This window comes from Heterocephalus glaber, unplaced genomic scaffold, assembly GCF_053883595.1.
Source record: "Heterocephalus glaber isolate CG9 unplaced genomic scaffold, H.glaber_assembly_v1.0 deba00001509, whole genome shotgun sequence".
In the NCBI taxonomy this organism is placed as follows: domain Eukaryota; kingdom Metazoa; phylum Chordata; class Mammalia; order Rodentia; family Bathyergidae; genus Heterocephalus; species Heterocephalus glaber.
Genome location: NW_028258325.1, coordinates 3,341,764 through 3,360,208, shown reverse-complemented (window position 1 = coordinate 3,360,208; position 18,445 = coordinate 3,341,764). Strand labels below are relative to the sequence as shown.

The 18,445-nt window shown below is 58.1% G+C and overlaps 1 protein-coding gene across 2 annotated transcripts in view; it reads left to right on the top strand.

Moving 5' to 3' along the window:
- The window catches only part of Sorcs2 (sortilin related VPS10 domain containing receptor 2), a 311,448-nt gene that overhangs the window by 2,072 nt on the left and 290,931 nt on the right, over nucleotides 1–18,445 (top strand). Inside the window, exon 1 of one of the 2 annotated variants that reach the window (XM_004847335.3) lies at nucleotides 610–1,026. The exons of the other annotated variant lie outside the window; for it this stretch is intronic. The gene's annotated coding sequence lies outside the window, so the exon portion shown is untranslated. Of the gene's footprint in view, nucleotides 1–609; nucleotides 1,027–18,445 lie in introns of those variants that run through there. 2 annotated transcript variants of the gene reach the window in all.

Genomic DNA, 18,445 nt, shown 5'->3' with positions numbered 1-18,445 from the left:
AGAGGGCCGAAGAGGGGCACTGGCCCGTGGGCTGGGGTGCTGGGGTTGGAGGGGAGCCCTGGCTGTTCTCCCGCAGGGCAGTGGCTGAGTTGAGGGCTTCTGGGCTGTTTCCTGGCTGCTGGCAGGTGGGAGTGAGTGGGGGCCACACCGGCTCTTTCTCAGTTGGGGCAGGAGGTCCACGGGGCCAGGGAGAGCTTGGAGGGACCATCTTCCGTGGCCAGGGGCCTGCACGGGCTCTGGAACATGGGGCTCAGCCCTGCGCTTAGCAGACGCAGAGGAGGCAAAACAACCTCATGACCATTAGCTGGCTCCAGGGAAAGGGAACACCTCCACATGCTGGCCCAGGAATTTGGCTCGAGCCCTTCCCTAGTCCCGCTGCCCCACTTGCCCTGCCCTGGTTGGTTGGGAAATTGGGGTCCACTCGGGAAAAGCTGGGAAGCAGGCAATGCTTTCAGTCTCGCTAGCTGGAGAAAACTCAGGGAGTGGAGGAGGAGGAGGAGGAGGAGGTGGTGGTGGAGGAGGAGGAGGGGGGCGGTGCCAGGAGCTGCCTGCGAACGCTGTGCCTTTAAATTGTTGTTTTGTGCGTATGGCTGCGTGCATAGCAGGCCCTCCTGGGCATAGGAGGTGTCTCGGAAATGCACTTCATGCACTTCGAGCCCTGCACTCTTCACTCGCAGCCACGGGTTCTGAGATTCGAGTCAGGATTTGGCTGTTGGTTTCTCCTCGACTTGAAAGCACCATCTTTGAAAGCTACATCCAGAAAGGAACGAACTTGAGGCCGCTTTCCTGAGCGGAGTCTTTACAGAATTTTTTTTCTGCCACTTTGCTTACCACTGCCGCCTGCAGACTCGGTCAACAGGAGCAGAGAGAGTTTACCATACGGAGTCAGGTGTTTTGCAGAATTAAAAAAAAAAGCATTTGAGGAGGGGAGTTTTGCAAACGGCATTTTGAGTATCCAGTGGAGAGGGGTTGCAGTAGGCAAACTGGCTTGGAGGCGTCCCGGTGCCTGCAGCTCTGTGAACATATGTGAGTCCCCCTTGCAGTGGCTTGATTCTTCCTGCTCCCATGGAGACGCAGAAGGGGACTCGCTTGGAAGTTCAAACACTGCCTCTCTGTCTGCCATTTAGCTGTGGAAAAAAATTGTTACATGGGAAATTAATATTTCATTGAAACCAAGCCGCATTACTGTTTTATGGACCCAGATTGGGCTCAGCACAGGCAGCTCTGGGCTTGTGTTTCCGTGAGGCAGTGGTGTTATTTGAAGCTGGGTAAATGTTCCAGAGCTGGTCTTTGCTTCTGGCTTGTGGTTTCCTGTTACCCTGGTGGGAGATGAGCATCCTGACCTGGTTGTCATGGTTCTGGGAAGTGTGTGCTGCCCACCTCGTGCCTTTCTTTGAACTTCAACTTTGATGCGTTGTCTTGTCTGGACCTCAATTCCCCTGAAGCGGAAGCCGCCCCTGCCCTGACCTGGGCACATTGGCACTTTCCACTCCTTTCTCCTGCCTTGCCTTGGTTTCCACATCTGCCCGGTGGGGTAGTGGAGGGGAACTGCATGCGGAGCGTTCTGAGCAGATGAGCCACACTGTCTCCACGGTCCTGATAAACCCAGGCTTTGTGTGTATTTGATACCCAGAGAGCTGGAGCTGCAGTGAGCTTGTGTGGAGTGGTTCTGACACCTGCCTGACCCGGGTTCCTGGAGGGCAGGTGCCCTGGATGCTGGGGTTGGCGTGACATAGGACCAAGGCTGCTGGCCAGGCTGGGTGGCCTGAACTGTGTCTGCCGAGGGCTGGAAGTCACAGGAGCACAGGGCTGGCTCTGCCTGTGACCACTCTCCTGGCTTGTGTGGCATCTTCCCTGTCCTTACATGTCCATCCCTCTGTGTGTGCTGCATCCTGTCCACCCTTCTTATAAGAACACTTGGATTAGGGCCGGGGATTTAGCTCAGTGGTTTCACCATCTGCTGCGCAAGCGCGAGGACCTGAGTTCGATCCCCGGTACCAAAAAACCCCCAACAAAACCCCACTTGGATTAAGGCCCACTGTGCTGACCTCATTTTAACTTAATTACCTATTCAAAAGGCCGTACCTCCAGTTAGAGTCAATTTGAAGGTGCTGGGGGTGAGGATTTCAGCATATGGATGCTTTTGGGGGCAGAGGGGACATGGCTCAGCCTCTAAGAGCAGGGAGAGGGACTTGCCTACCTGTGCACCCCCCAGCTTAGCTTCTCTGGAGGAGCCCAGAGAAGCCCGGTGAGAGAGGGGAGGTGGACATGAACAGTGGGTGTCACCTTCCTGATGACGATTGTGGGGACGTCAGGGAAGGCTGCGTGGAAGAGGTGGCCTTGGGCTGAATAAAGAATGCGTGGGTAGCATGCATGGCAGGTGGGGATGAGCACTGAGGCAGGATGAGGCCTGGGAGGTGGGCCTGGGGGGCAGGAGTCTGGGGTGTGCAGACACAGTGAGCATGCGCACAGGAAGCAGGTGGGACAGGTAAGTGAACCAGCTTGGAGGGACCCCAGCTGTGGTGCAAGGAGCCCCTGTGGCTGTGTGGGGTGGTGGGTGTGGACACTTTGTCCTCGGAGCCAGCTTGCCTCTTTGTGTTCTGGCCCGGCCTCATCCGGCTCTGGGCAGTGGGGGGATTCTCAGCATCTGCCACTTGGAGAGGGAGGGTGAAGGCGCAGATCAGCAGTGCAGATTCGTGTCAAGTGCGCAGACCCGAGCCTGGTGCTGGAGCCCAGTGCCGGCAGAGCTCAGAGAGGGTACTGAGGCCTGGCCAGGGCCGTGAGGGGCTGCGGAGGGAAAGTAAGGTGTCTCCGGTGGGGATGGACAGGTGGGTGGCTGCCGCTGCTGCCCTGCCAGCCTCTTATTTTCTGGGAGGTGCTGGGCCCCCAGATGCGGAGACCAAACCCAGAGACAGACCTGAGCTGCAGCTGGCATCACTGGCTGTGGTTCACTGGGTCGAGTCGGTTCTGTTCCCCTTAGAGGTAGGCTCGGTGGCTGCAGGGCTCCGGGTTTTCTCTTTCAGGCTGTGAAACTTCTTGCCTGATATTTTGGAATCCAGGCCACCGCAAAGTGGTCCCCAGCGTTTGGGGGTGGAGGCTGGATTGGAGCGAGGTCTGGCTCACTGGTCAGTCGTGAGTGACGCGTGTGTCCCGATGCAGTGCTCCTCCGCTCTGGCAGGCATCATCAAGGTGTCCCGCGGCCACCGGAGCTGACGGAGGCAGACAGAGGTCAGGGCACGTGCTGAGTATCTGTCACACTTGCTGTCAGGAGCCGGCTGCTGGCATGCGAGCTGGCGGGGGGGGGTGCACATGACCCCTGGGGCTGCTGTCTGGATGAAGATGACGGGGAGCCTGGCCACATGTTGTGGGACAGATGACGGGAACGGAGCTCTGTGCCGGCCGGGCGGTGGAGAGGGAGGTTTCAGCAAGCAAACCTTCAGGCCCACGCCCAGGGTGCAGGCCTGTGTTAGGGTGAGCGGGTCCTCTGGGACTCAAAGTGACTGTGCAGGGAGAGGTCACAGTGGCTGGGGCCCTGGGGAGCACGGGGGGCGTTTGTGTCCCTGTAGAAGCCTCGAAGCGCCCTCCCCTTCGCCCTGCACCAGCTGCTCCCCAGAAGTTCCAGGGGGTGCCAGGGCACTTGGCAGAAATTCCCAATGTTAATTCCCCATGTGTCAGCCCTGGGGCGGTGAGGGGGGACCAGAAGCCCCTGGGGTGAGAGTCTTCCCTTGCTTGCACCCCAGAGCCGAGAGCCCCGGTTCCTGCAACTCAAGCAGAGAATGTGGGGCACGAGTGAGGGAGGGAGGGGTTGGCACAGCTGAGAGGGGCTGAGGAAGCGGAGGAAGTGGGTCGGTGGGGTGGAGAGGGCCGGGAGTCCCCGAGGTGGGAGGGCTGTTGGGGCTGGCTGCACCCCACCAGTGCGTGCATCCTGAACTGGGGGCTCCCTCAGAGGGGCTCCTGCCCTGCACCTCCAGGGCCCCGAGTCCCTGATGTTGTCTGGCTGAACTGCAAGTCTCTGTCCTGCTGAGTCCTTGCCTGGGCCACGCAGGGTCCGGAGCACCGGCCGACTGGGTGTTGTCGGGGAGCACACTGTGGGGTGGGAACTGGGCTGGGCCTGGACGCTGACCTGCAGCTGCCATGTGTGGGGCCGGCGGTGCTGCACGTGCTCTGCTACAGGCGACCTTCATTCTCTCTGAGGTGGGAACACGGAGCCCCCGGGCCAGAAGTGCTGCAGGAGCCAGAGGCCTGTGCTCCAGGCCTCGGCAGGGACTGTGGACTGTGCGGGGGAAGCCGGGCCATCAGGGCCCATGGACCCTCCCCAGCCTCCAGCTTCCTCCCCTCCCGCCACCCTGGGCTCTCACCAGCCTGCAGCCTCCGGGAAATCCAGCTCTCCTCGGTGTTTCCGGCCCCTGTGTGCTTGTTTCACCTGCTTTCTTAGGCCTCAGTTTCCCTGTTTTTCAAGCAGGTGTCAAGGCCAGGGAGTCTCCAAGGTCACTATTGACTCGATGTTGTGTAGTTGTTTATTTACATTTTGTCTGGAAGCCCGTGTGGACGCTTCCCGAGTCTGCCTTCTGAGCTGTGCTGAGGAGGGCAGGCTTTAAGGGCAAGGGGTCCAGCGTGGCCACAAGTGCCCAGGCACAGCGGGTCTCGTCTGGGCCTGCTGTTTGCTCTTGGGTGAGGGTGGAACCTCTCGGCGCCTCTTCTGAGTCTGTAAGACCTGGATGGTGCCTGGGTGCATGAGGCGAGGCTGGGGCACACAGGGTGGGTAATTGCCAGTGCCCTCTTTTACCTTGTAGTTTCCCAAGACCGTTGACATCACTTCCGTTTTCCTCCTTCGGTAGCTGATTGCAGTCCCCTGTTATTTATTGAACATCTCTTACCTGTGGAGCTCTGCTAAGCTACGTCCTTGCCTAAGCTGAAATGTTGGTGTGGACCAGGGCTCCATCACAGAGCGCCCAGGTGAATCTGCCCTGAGGAAATCTTGCCCGACTTCCAGGAGAAGGTGCTGCTGGGCCCATGACTGTTTGGGCCAAGAGAGGGGCCTGAGCCCGGAGACCTTTAAAGAGGTCATAAGTCAGCCTGATTCTGTGAATCACACTGAGCAGCACCCAGGGAGGGCAGAGTTGGAGTTGCCTGTTCCCAGGGAAGGGACTGGCCGGAGCCTGTGGGTGGCCTTCCGCTTGGGCCCTTCCAGGTGTTGCCTTTTCTTTCTTTTTTTTTTTTGAGACAGGGTCTCACTATGTGGCCCAGGCTGGCTTCGTTCGAACTCAGTGATTCTCCTGCCTCTGCCTCCCGAGTGCTGGGACTACAGGCATGCGCCACCACGCCTGGCCTCCGCCTTTTCTGAACTTCAAGAACCAGTTACAGTGGACCCTTGACTTACAAACTCAATTCATTCCTGAGGGTTGGTTGTAACTCAGGTTGGTCAGTGAAGGCTCAGGCTCCTCTACACGGCCTTCACAGTCTCTCTCCTGTCCACAGGTGGATCTCAGTGTCCTTAGAGAGACCCTGGTCCAGGATTCCTCTGTGAACCCCACACAGGGGAGGCTGCTGTCATGTTCCTTCCAGAACCCTTTAAGGGTTAAATCTGTATCTGAGACCAACTGGGAGCACAAGCAGCTGGCATTTGGGTTGTAACTCAAGACTTTGGTTGTAAGTTAAAACTAAAATTCCGGTCATAACCCAAGTTGTTTGTATGTCGGGCTAGTCGTAACTTGAGGATCCACTGTATTTCTAGGTTTTTACCCATGCCCCTTCATCCTGACTCACCCTGATTGCTCTGCAGACTTCGACATCCCAGAAACTAGCCCATCACTGCAGCCCCGTGCTGGGCTGGCTTTTACCCTCCTGGGAGCTGGAGCGTAGGGACCTGTCTCTGGCCTCCAGGACTCAGAGTCTCCCTGGTTTGCAGCATCACAAGGTGTGGGCTCCTGTCCAGATCCATCTGTTGATTCCTGCCCTAGCTGGGAGATTCCCTGAGGGCCTCACCCTGGGCATGGGCTGGGATTCTAGGTGGAAGCAGTGGGCACCTCAGTGTGGCCACGTTTCCCTGCCCAAGCACATGGGGCCCTGGGCAAGCCCCGAACAGCTCTCTGTGCACCTGCAGGTCCCCACAGTGGGACCGTATAGTTCTGTTCCGACAGCATGTAAAAGACACCCTGGTCTCAGCCTCCCCAGGCACGGCCGGCCCCAAGGCTGCCCTGGAGCTGTGGACTCAGGGACCACTTCTCTGGCTGCACGCAGCCCTCATCATCTTTATTCCGATTAAGCTTCATTTGTCATTTAAAAATTTAATAGGGATACTTGAGCAAGAGCTCTCACTGGAAAACTGGAAGTAAAAAAAAAAAAATGAAAGCTCCAATGTTCTTTTGAGGTGGAAAAGTTCCTTCTCATTTTGCATTTCTGTAGCAGTCAGTTACTGTATTTGCACAGAAAATTACAATCATTTAATTAGTTTCTCCTCACACCAGCTCGGAGATCTTAAAATAACAGCACTCTCTCCTTCCTCGGTAATTTTCTTCCAAAAGCAGATAATTTGCTGCAATGTGGAGCTCGCCTTGGCTGGAAGGGGGCACAGCTCGTGTGGGGCGCCATTTCCTGATGCGAAGAGATCAATTAAGTTCAAATTAAAGTAAGGAAAGGGCCAGGCGACAGTGTGGCTGCTGTTGAGATCAGTTTTAATGCAGAGAGCCCTTTATGAGACCTGGCCTGGAACCGCTTGTGACCACGTCAGGGAGAGATACTGTCTCCCAGGCTGGAGGAGCGGGCACCTGCCACCCGGACGCCGGGAGCCTCTGCCCCCGCCGGCCTCGCTGCGCCTCAGTTAATATCTCGTTATTTACATAGCGCTCCCGATGCGAAATGAAATTAATAATCAGCCTGCTTCACAGGCCCGATGCTGCGTTGAGTGCGTCGCTCCTGTCATCTTGTCTCGTCCTGGAAAGTCTTTCAGGCAGACGTTGTCATCAAATCCATCTTGCAGAGAACAGCGTGGGGTGGAGCGCCCACCCCGCCACAGCTAATAAGGGGGCTGAGACAGGGTTTGAATTTCTTCACCCCTGAGCCCAAGCTCTTTTTTTTATGACGCAGGGAATATTTTTATTCTTTTTTCCTTGTCATCGTTTAAATTGTGGTAAAATAGAAATAGTATCAACTGAACATTGTAGCTCATTTATTTGTTTTTTTTTTTTGAGACTGGGTCTCACTATGTCGTTCAGACCGGTCTCGAACACGAGGGAGTCCTCCTGCCTCAGCCTCTGGAGTGCTGAGATTACCGGGGTGCGCCACCACACCTGGCTTTTCTGTAGCCATTTTAAAATTTACCATTCAGTGGCATTAGGGGCACTTAGGCTGCTGTGCAGCAGTCGGCGTCACCCATCTCCAGAACCCTTCATCTTGTAAAACGGAAGCTCTGTCCCCATTTCACACTAGCTCCCTGCAGGCCCTGGCACCTGCCACACCCGTCTGCCTCTACCAGTCTCATCGTGTGAGGGACGTCCCGTGAGTGGAACCCTACAGGAACTGTCCTTTTGTGGCTGGTGTACCCCATTCAGCCTCATGTCCCCAATTCATGCACGCTGCAGCGTGTGCCAGAATTCCCTTCCGTCTGAGGCTGAATGAACCCACTGTGTGGGTGCCCCGCCCTCTGTCCACTCAGCTGCGGGTGGACACTTGAATTCTCTCCGCTCTTGGGCTGTGGTGCGTGGTGCTGTGGACGTGGATGCACAGTTTTGTCCTGAGTTCCGGGTTCCCGTTCCCTGGGGTTTGTCGTCGTATGGTCGGTCTGCGTTCCGTGTGGGGGCTGAGCCTGAACTTTGAACCACAGCAGAAGTCGCTCTTGCGTCTGCCTTGAGTTCTGTCCTCTTGGACGGCTGCTGTCCTCTGTGGAATCCAGGGCTCTGGGTTTTCGAGGAGGAATAGTCACAGGGTTAAGGGGGTCGGTGCCTAGGAAGGGCGCAGTGGTACAGCGGTCACTGGAAGCGGTTTGCTTCTGCTTCATCCTGATGACCTTGGACTCTGCCATGTGTGGTGCAGGGCAGATGTCCCTTCGAGCCCAGAAGTCTGCATCCGGCGGCCTGGGGAGTCAGAAACAGGCTGGTTTGGGCCTAACCCAGGCTGGAAAAGAGAGCCCTCCTGGGCAGCATCCCGTGGGCTGGGTGTGCAGTTTGAGTTCAAGCCCATTTCTCCTCCTCCTCTCTTTTCGGCACTTTCCTCTATCGACTACCTCATTGACCAGTTCAGTAATTCAATGTTCGCTCCGTAAAAATAAAGCACTCAATAAAAACCCTATGTTTTTCTAGTTTATTCCATCAACACTGCTTAGCCCCATCCAAGTTTATTTTCTGATTTATCATTCGATGGTTGAGCGGGGGAGCTTTTGAATGTTTATTTTGACTCCTGCCATCTGAGGGAGCCCGGCTCAGAGTTAGGAAACTTGGGGAGCTCGGGATGCATATGGGGGTTCCCAGCCCCATCTGCCACTGGGGTTCCTGCCTCTCTGCACCACGGACTCCCACCCGCCCCACATCTGAAGATGCCCATGGGACTTCCTTAGAATGTGGGATTTTATAATTAGCAGAAAATAAAACACGGAAGTTCAAAGGAAACCAATTCTTTGGCAGCCAAGTTATCAAAACATTAAACTAATTTCTTTGTAGCGTCGATGGGAGCCAGCGGCAGGGTCGATGAGTGCCGTCATTTTGGTCATTTTGAAGTTGCGAGGAGCCCATGTTTTGAGATCAACAACTGTGATCTGCCCGGGAGTCGCAGGTGCTGATGAAACGGCGGTGACCACCGGTGACTTGTGGGCCACCTCATCACGGAAAGGCGCCTGGCTTCAGGTGGGGCTGTGTCTCCATCCAGGCCCTGGGCCCCGGAAGAGCGGGCGGAGATGAAGCGCACAGAGAAAGAATGGCACCGTGCAGCAGGGCGCGGCTAGGGCCACGAGAGAGGGGGTGGCGTCTGTCAGAATGAGCCATCTTCTCAGCCCACCGTGTCCCGAGGCGTCTCCCGCAGCCTGAGGGCGGCGTGGGCTCCAGGAAGGGCTTTGGCCCCTTTCCTTCCCTGCTGTCCCCTCTGTGCTGGTGACGCAGGGAGTGACTGGGGAGGGAGGGTCATGAGCCAGAACAATGGCTGTCATTGGAGCTCAGAGGCCTGCTTTTCCCTGCCAGAGTCTGGGGTGACCCTGGAGAGGGCCCTGCTGTCAGCTCCCACCCGGAGGGTCAGGGCTGGGCTCCCTGGCTGGCTACCCGCTGCGAGGGAACCTTGCAAGCTCTTCTGAGCACTGAGTGATTCCCAGCCTGTGCAGAGGACTGGGATGTCTGCAGGAAAGGGCCCTGCTGGGAGATGGGGACGCTGGCTTCCTGCCCCAAAGGAGCCCCGTTGGGGGCAGAGCGGGCCGAAGCTTCGGCTTCCTCCTGTGGGTGGGCCGGAAGCCAGGCTGCCAGGCAGTGAGAAAACTCCAGTCCCAAAATTAAGTCGGGGCATTTAAATAGCACCCTTGTTCCCAGTGCCATCTTGCTTACAAAAAGCTGAGCAAAACAAAAACCCCAAGGATCAGCTTTGCCCAGCTTTGGTCAAAAAGAATGGAGCTGCTGGGGCAGGGAGAGCAGGAGGAGCTTCCTGGGGAGCCAAGGGAGAGAGGCTCGGGAGAGCGCTTTTCCCAGCCCCTCTGGCCATGTTCGTCCTCACACCTACACCTCGGGCATTTCCTCGGGGCAGCCTGGAAGAGTGGAAGCTGACGATCCCGGGAGCCCTCTGAGGAGCCCCAGCCTGGCCTCCACATGTGCCTGTGGCCTTGCCTTCCTTCTGCACCCACAAATCAATGAAAAGGCTGGAAAGGTACCGTCTCGTCTCGGAGGCTGTGGCTGGGGACGATCGCTGCCTCCCCTGGAACCTCTCGCCCTGCCTGCCCAGCGCGGACCCGAGCCCATGAGTCACAGGGGGCTCTCGGAGCTCGGCCTGGTCTGGCCAGGGCCCTGATGGAATCGGAGGATGTGGCGTTCACGTGCCAAGAAAGCCGCCTCAGGCGGTGGCTTAGCAGTGGCACAGTGACTTGTTGTGGGCACCCTCTCTGGCCCTTCTGAGCCTCAGTTTCCTTATCTGACAAGGGGCGGATGGGAGGGGCAGAATGTGCAGTTCCCAGGAATCAGAATTTCCTCCCTCCCTCCCTCTCTTCCTTCTGGCACTGGGGATTGAACCCTTCACACTGAGCTACATCTCCAACTCTGTTTTACTTTTTATTTTGCAACGGGTCTCATTAAGTCACTGAATTGCCCAGGTTGTGTTTGAATGTGTGATCCTCCCGCCTCAGCCTCCCAGAGTGCTGGGATTGCAAGCATGTGGCCCACTCTGCCTGGCTTTTGCCCTTTTTCTTAAAGAAACTTTCCTGTGGTTTCACTTTCTTTCCCTTTCCTGAGCAGCTTGCTAAGGTCAGAGGAAGCCCAGTGCTTCCTGAAACATTCATCTCCCCGAGCCTGCCTTTAAGGAGAGTCTTTCTCGTTGACATCTGGTTTCTCACGAGTTTCCTGATGTGTTATTGCCGAGACTGCTACCTCTTAGGATGGCTGGAGTTTCTTTCTGTCTTGCCCGAGGCTGAGCGGAGGTTTGGGCAGTGACCAGGAAGCCTGAGACAGGAACTCTGGGGCAGGCTGGGCTCTTGGGGCTGGCTTCCCCGGGGTCCCTTCGCCCGCAGCCCTGCAGGGCAGTGACACTGAGGTGGCTCTCAGCCTCCCTCCCTGGCCCCCGACTTCTGAGCAGGGGGCTGGTGCCAGCTGGGCGCTGTCCATCCTCGGGGCTGTCAGGGAAGGAAGCACACAGTCCTCGCTTCCCCAGGGCACACGGAGTTCCTGCTGCCACACTTTTCAGGCGGCTCCTGGTGGGCACTGCGTTTTGGGGACCGGGGGTATGGTTGGGCAGGGCCTTGGCAGGACGGCAAAGGGGCAGAGCTTCTCCACTGCCCGCTCTGTCCTGCAGACCCACTGTGTGCTGGCCTTGTCCTAGGCTGGCTGAGTAGAGAAGCAGCAGATCTGCTGATGGCAGGGGCTGTGTCACAGGGGCAGTGGTGGCCCAGGACGCCCCAGGAACCCCAGGGTGGGAGGCGGGCAGCACAGGGCTCTGGGAGGGGCGCATCGCTTGGCTTCATGGGAAGATCCCCAGCCCTTGCCTTGCGGAGGCCTCTGGCTTCTAGCTGGGCCCTGGGCCCTGCTTTCTGGGCTGGGCTCTCTGTCCTCTGGCTCAGCTTCTCTTACAGGATGCTCAGAGCTGCCTCCCTGCCTCCCTGTCCACGCGGGGAGCCTGGTGCCTACAGGTGACCCCAGGGCCCCAGACCAGCCATGCAGTCTTGGTGTCCTTTGTGCGTGGCTCCCTGTGACCTGTGGCCACCCCGGCGGGGACACCGTGGCCACTTTCAGGATGAGAGGCTGGGTCTGTCCTCTGCCTGAGTCTTCCTCGCCCTCCCTGGGCCGGGTTCGTAAGGGCAGGAACTGGCTGTCTCCTGCTCACCCCTCTTCCGGGTCCAGAGTTGAGCCCGAAGAGAGCTGCCTGCGGCCATCGCCCCGCTCTGGAATCTTCTGAGCACGGAAGAGGCTCCGTGGGGGGACACGGCGTGGGGGGCACAGTCTACCTGGCTCTCCGCCCCACTGTGGCCCTGCAGGTGTGACCCTCACAGAGCTTCGCTCTTCTCTTCCTCACTGGTCCAGGAAGGAGGGGCCCCCTTTGCTGTGACTGGAGCACGTGTCCCAGTGCTGAGGTGCCACCTGTTGCCCCCACCTTCACTGAGCTTCAGGGCGGAGGAGCCGCTCCTCCCTGGCCTCCTGGCCTCTCCTTCCCTTCCGCATGGCCTGGCTTGTCCTGGGGTCCTGGGACACGTTTGGACCCTGGGGTGGGAGGACTTGGGGGCCAGGCCAGGTCTCCTGTCTTTAGAAGCATTGGAGTCGGCCCTGACTGACCACAGAGCCAGGCCAGCTTGCCGTGGGGCTGGGTGGTGCTGAGCCTCCCCCTCTCCCAGAGCATCCCCGGCAGCGGAGGGGCCAGGCTCCCACGCTGGGCGCTGCCTCCCCCAGCCTGGGACGCAGCCACCGACCCGTGAGTGTTGAGGCCTCTTCCAACCCGGTTTTTCTTGTCCCCTGAGCTCATCTGGGGTCAGGGTTTGGGCAGATCCCGCGCGTGATGTCCACGAGTGTGTGCTGATGCCAAGGACTCTGCCGGAATTTGCATGTGGCCCAGACGGTGTTCAGAGACGGCTTCTGGGTGGCTGATTCATTCCTGAAGCTCTGGCCTGCAGCATTGGGTCAGGCCCTCTGCCAGGTGCAAGGTGACGTGGCCAGATGAAGCAGGGTCCCTGGCCGCCAGAGGTTACTGCACGGAGGGGCACCGGAGGGGAGGTGGTGTGGCTCCAGGGCTGTGAGGATGACACCAGCATGGGGGGAGGGCTGGCCCGGTCATCCTGGTGCCCACCTGCCCGTTTCCTCTGCCTGCCAAGGACCTGTGTGCCTGCTCTGGACCTCCATGGGTTGTCCAGGGTGGCTGACTCACAGGTAGCCAAGTGGTGACAGTGCTGACTCGGCTTGCCCTTGGCCGGTTGAGTGACCTTCTGAGCAGAGGCCCCTGCAGAGTGGGGGCGAGTGGCACCCATGCAGAAGGCTGTCATGGCCACAGGGGACAATGCTGGCAGGGCTGGAAGCAGAGCCTGGTGCCTCAAGATTGTCAGCGGCCTGGGTCCTGGAAGGGACAGGAGTGCCTGGAAGGGACATCACCTTTTGGCCTTCAGCTGATGTTCCTGAGCCTGTGGGGGGTGACAGCCTGCTGGGACCTTGGGACCCAGGTGGGTGGGGCCAGTGCCTGCTGTTCCCCAGAGCTCCGATGGTTTTTGGTGGAGCTGAGTCGCAGCCACAAATTCCCTTGTGCAAGACATTTTACATTTCTGTGTTTTTTTTTTCTTAAGGCAATGAAGTCTGAGTTTGAGTCTGGGTCCTGCCTGGAAAGATGTGGAAGGGTAGAGGGAAGTGGAGAGCAGGGAGGGGTCTCAGTGCAGGGAGTGGCCAGGGCCAAAGCCAGGCTGTGGCAGTGCGGAGGGCCGGTGACAGGAGGGACCCCAGAGCAGCGTCTGGTGCAGACAGGTGGCGATGGCCAGACGCTTGTTATGGCCACAGATCTCCCCTGTGACGTTCTGCCAAGCACACACACGTCCCGACAGGCCACCAAGAGGGAAGGGAGCCTGTGACAAGCCAGGGGCCACTGAGAGATGAAGGGCGTATGTGAGTGGCTCGGGCCCACCCTTAACCCTTAATCCCCTTTATTCTCTCTCCACCTGGAAGGAAATGGAAGGGAAGCTTTTTTCTGGTAGTGCAAGTAGATCATGAATGTTATCTCGGTGTCCATTTCTGCTTAATTCTATCAGGAATGTTCCCAGGCCTCAGTGTGCATGGGTCCCCTTTGGTGGCTCAAATCTCCGAGGCTGCCTCCCCCCGGGGCCCCTTGCCACACAGCGGTGCCCCGGGAAGAATTCCGTGCACAGAAAGGGCAGGTGCCGATGGCAGGAGGGCTGGGGACGGTGGTGGTAGTGGTGACGTGAGGCTTTGGGCCTCTCTCAGGCCTCTCACTAAGGATTCCAGCCTGCACCGCACAGGGCAAACAGCGGGCTGATGGGTCAGATCTTCCCAGTTGGGTTCAAGTTACTCGAGGGTAGGGTACAAGTTCCTCTTTCCTGTTTTCCCTCCATATCTCCCACAATGCTGTGCACAAAAGCGGGTGTGGTAAGGGGGGTTCTTGGTGACATCACAGAAACCAGACCCGACTGGCCTGAGTGAGAAAGTGGAATTCAGAACATAAACATACCGATCTGCACCGTCCAGGCCAGATTCAGGCACGGCTGGCTCCAGGGGCTCTGTCCTCGCTGTCTCTGCTCTCTGCTTCCCTCTGTGTCCTCTTCTCAGGAAGCCCCTGCTGGGCTGGGGCCAGCCGAGAGAGGCCCAGAGCCCGCCTATGGCAGAGGCCGCCGGCTGTGGTGCCTCCCTGTGTGGGTCGTGGTGGTGGCAGGCAGTGGAACTGGTGCAGGGGCAATGACATGAAGCCAGTGGGTCCTTTGCACCTGGCCGAGGAGGACTCCTGGCTGCAGGCAGGGGTGGTGACCATACGATCATCCCGGTTCTGGAGTAGAGAGAGGTGGCTGGGCCGGCCTTGTTAGTCTTCCTGCGTGGGACCCAGAAATCTCATCCAAAGACACCCCACCCCGCCCTGAGAGGTCAGGGGACGTGGGTAGTGTGGCTGCCTTGGGGGAGGAAACTGAGGCAGGGAGGCGGAGGGGAGGCTCTGCCTGGGTTGATCCCGTAGATCCTACTGCCCCTGGGACCCGCCTTCCCGGGGCAGGCGCCTGGGAGCCAGCCTGTGCCTGGCGTTTGTTCCTGTTCCCCGAAGGGAGCGGAGCGGGCTGTGGGTCGGCGTTGCTCTTGGGAAGCGGCTGGGCGGATTTGTTTGGGTGCCTGCAGCCTCCAGCCCGGGCGTCTGAGTGCACAGCCGGTGTTGACAGGAGTGTGGGAGTGGAGGTGAATCCCAGATGGGCTCCTCTCCTCTTCCAAGAAGGAAGCAGCCTCTGCCCACGGCTCCGCCTGCCAGGGGACAGCGGGAGGGCGGGAGGCTCTCAGAGATTCATTCAGCAAACACCACGTGGGCACCTGGGGTGTGGGAGACTCACGGGCTCTCAGAATTCCCAGGGTGTTCTGAGATCACTGTGTCCCACTGGGATTCCTCCAGCGACGGGAAGCTCACCCCTTGCCAAGACAGCACATTCCGGCGTATCTGGTCTCTGCCCCGGCTGCTGAGGTCAGTGAGGCGCTGAGGTTGTGTAGGAGGCAAGGCTACAGTGGGAGGGTGTCTGGTGCCGTGGCTGGGCTCCTAGCCGTGGCTCTGATCTACTTCTGAGCACCAGAGGAGGGGCCAGGGGGTGGCACCAAGCCTTCCTGGTGACCCCAGCTTTGCCATGGAAGTGAGGGAGGGACGAACTTGCCTTGTCCTGGGACAGGGAGCTCATCGCTGTGTGGCAGCCCCCAGCCCAGGCAAGCGTGAGCCAGCTGCACAACGTAACTGAGCAAGACCCTGACTCCAAATAAAAAACTAAAAAAAGGCTGAGGATGCAGCGCAGTGTGAAGGCCCCAGTTCTCATCCCCAGTATCACAAAAATGAATGAATGAATGAATGGATCTGACAGTGGGAGTTGAGTCTCTCCCAGTCTCAGAGGCCAGAAGGCTAACATCTGTCCCCTGGCGGCTGCCGTCTCGAGTCACAGGGCTGGGTCCGCCCGGAAGTGCCAGGGATGGGAGGATCGGCTAACCCCGAGGCCCTGTGCTCCTCAGCTGGCGAATCTTCCACGTCTCCTGCTGTGTGCCTTTGCCTCTGACCTCTGCCTTTTGCTTGCCATGACCCAGGAGACCTCCGGTCTCGAGAGCCTCACTCACACCCGCAGAGCCCCCCAGGAGGTGACCTGTGGTTGGAGGTCAGGTGTGGGCACCCTTGGGTGCTGTCAGCCGCCTGCCTGCCTCCAGCAGCATGGCTGTGGGGACAGAGGGTGTGGTTCCTGTGGGTTCTCCTCTCCACACTGCAGCTGCTGCAGGGGACCGGCCTGCCCTCTCTGCTTGGCTGAAACCAAGCCCACCCAGGAGCAAGTCTGGCCCCCACCCCGGGCCACGCTGCCTCCCCCTGCCTCAGCCTCCCCTGCCAGCTTGGTGAGCTCCCTGCCTCCGGGGCTGCCTGGATGCGCCCCCCCCCCCGTCCCCTAGCCTCTGTGCTCCTGCCCCTACTGTGTCCCCACGCTGGAGACCCTAGGTTCTGCCCTCACCCTACTTCCCTGGACACTGCCCTCTGCAGTTCCAAGGACTCATTTGCACCTCGGCTCTGGGACAGTGGGCTTAGTGCTCATCCCGGATGGAGGAGAAAGTGGTCATGTGCAGGTAAACAAAGGGAGGGTGGAAGCTAGTCCTTTGCACTGAGCTCCATCCCCAGGCTTTTCATTATTTCTTTTTAGTTTGAGACAGGGTGTCACTAAGTTGCTGATTTGCTCAGGTTGAAACTGAACTTGCAGTCCTCTTGCTTCGGCCTCCCAGGTGTGTGTCGCTGTGCCGAGCCAGGGAAGGTTATTTTTAAGGCACATTTAACCAGTTCCCCTCCCATCCAGCCTCCAGCTGGGGACCTGCTTCCCGGTGCCAGGAGCAGACTGACAGGCTGGTAGCAGGTGGAGGCTTTTAGGCCTCTTGGAAGCAGCGGATGTCCGGATGTCCGTCCACCAGCATCCCTGGCTGGCCGGCGGCTCCCCAGGTAGGGCGGGGTGTGGCTGCTCCAGGCTGTGGCTGGGGTGTTCCAGTTACTCATTGCTTAGCTGGGTGTGGGTGCTCGACAAGGATGGGTAAAGAAAGAAAAGGAAAAACACGGAACTGTTGAGTAAGGGGTAGAAAGGGGTTGCCTGGGAGGCCTGCAGGGTGGGACCTCCAGGGATCCCTGGGGACAGGGCCAGGCCTTGGAGGGGTATGCTGAGAGCCCTGGACAGGGACAGCGGAGGGACACTGGACAGGCAGGGGCCCTGAGGCCTGGTCTCCCAGGGTGACATGGGGCACTGCACCGTGTGTGAAGGGCCAGCGTGGCTGAGCCACCCATCGGTCCTTCCTGAGACATATGGTCCCCCGCGGGCTGAGGGTCCATGCTCTTGGCTGAACCCAGGCTGGGCGCCAGCCACTAGTGAGGCCCCAGATCCAGCCGCTCTGCGCTCCAATCGCACTTGACCGCTTGACCCGCTTTGCCAGCTTCTCTTCCTATCAGCGCCCCAAGAATGGGCCCTGATGGCTCCGTGCTCGGTCACCGAGCCAGTGGCCTCGGGAGCCGAGAGGAAATTACTTTCAGGTAGAAGCCTGTTTTTACCGCAGCAGAGACCAAACTGCTAATTACCCAGGAATCAAATGAAGATTTTTAGCTTGAGAAGTTTTTTTTTAACTTGGGTGCAACTTTTCATAGATATTAATTATAGATATCGACTCCAGGCCACTGAAACCATTCCTCTCTTGAGAGATTAAAGACATTAAAAACTGTCCCTTGTTAAACATAATGCCTCTTCTTTTTTCTGTTTGTACTCGGTGTATAGGATGGAAACAGGAGATGGAGAATTTAAGCATGATTTGATTCCTTCTTTGGGTTTGACTAAAGGATAGTTCCAGCCCCATGTTCTGAAATCTCCAGAGCCACAGGAATTTGAGGAAAAAGGGCAGAAGGTGACGCTTTAAACTTGTGTTAGTAGGGTTCCAAGAGCCACTGCCACCGTGGACATAGCCCCTGGGTTCGTACCTGGAAGCTTTGTGCTTCGGCTTTCCCAGTGGGTTAAAGTCTCCATGGGGGCGCACGCCTGTAATCCCAGGACTCTGGGAGGCTGAGGCAGGAGGATTCCAAGTTCCAGCCCAGCCTGGGCAACCTAAGGACTTAGTGAGACTGTCACAAACCAACCAACCAACCAACCAACAAACAAACTTGCCACAAACAATAAAAGAGAAAGAAACCCAAACTCTCAGTACACCTGCCCTCTCTGCCTCTGCTCTGTTGCTCTGAGCACCCTGTTGGGCCGTGTTCTTGGAGCAATTGCCCCACACCTGGCCCCTCCTGCCTCAGAGCCCGGGTCTGGCGGTTGCCTTGCTTGGGATGCTTGGGGGGCCCTGGGGTCTCCTTGGGGAGGTGTTCCGGAGGCTCCCTCCTGAGGGCATCTTCCTCCAGTACCTCTTGGCCTCTCCCTTCATTATTCATCAAATGCTTTTATCTGAGGCTCTGCTTTCTACGGCTTCATTTACCTGCAGTCACCGGGGACCCGAAAACATTACATGGAAAATTCCCCAAATAAACAGCTCTTCAGTTGTTCTCACCACTACCCACTTTGGCCCCCAGGACACGAGCTGTCTGTCTGTCCAGTGTGTCCTCGCTGTATACACTGCATGCCCACCGGTCACTTCATGGACATCTTTTCGTGTTGTTTTATTTTTTGAGTAGGATCTCGCTATGTAGTCCAGGCTGGCCTTGAGCTCACAGTGACCCTCCTGCCTCAGCTCCCAAGTAGTTTATCTTCCTGGACCGTTCACTCTATTTGAGCGTGTGTGTGTGTGTGTGTGTGTCTGTGTGTGTGTGTGTGTGTGTGTGTGTGTGTGTGTCCCCATCTGTCTTTATCAGAGATAGTAGCTTCCTGAGGGCAGGGGCCTGGAGGCCACGCTGAGTTTGAGGTGTCCCAGGGACAGCTCGTGGCAATGTCTCCCAGGTCCTGGGTTCTCAAACTTGGCTTCAGAACACCTGATGCCTGAGCCCCAGCCTGGGAATCTGGCTGAGACTGGGCACGGGCATGGTTCTGAGGGGTCACCGGTTGGGACTTTGGGTCCTGTGGGAGGCCCCTGAAGGGGAGGGTCCTCCTGCATGGAGGGGTGGCCTTCCC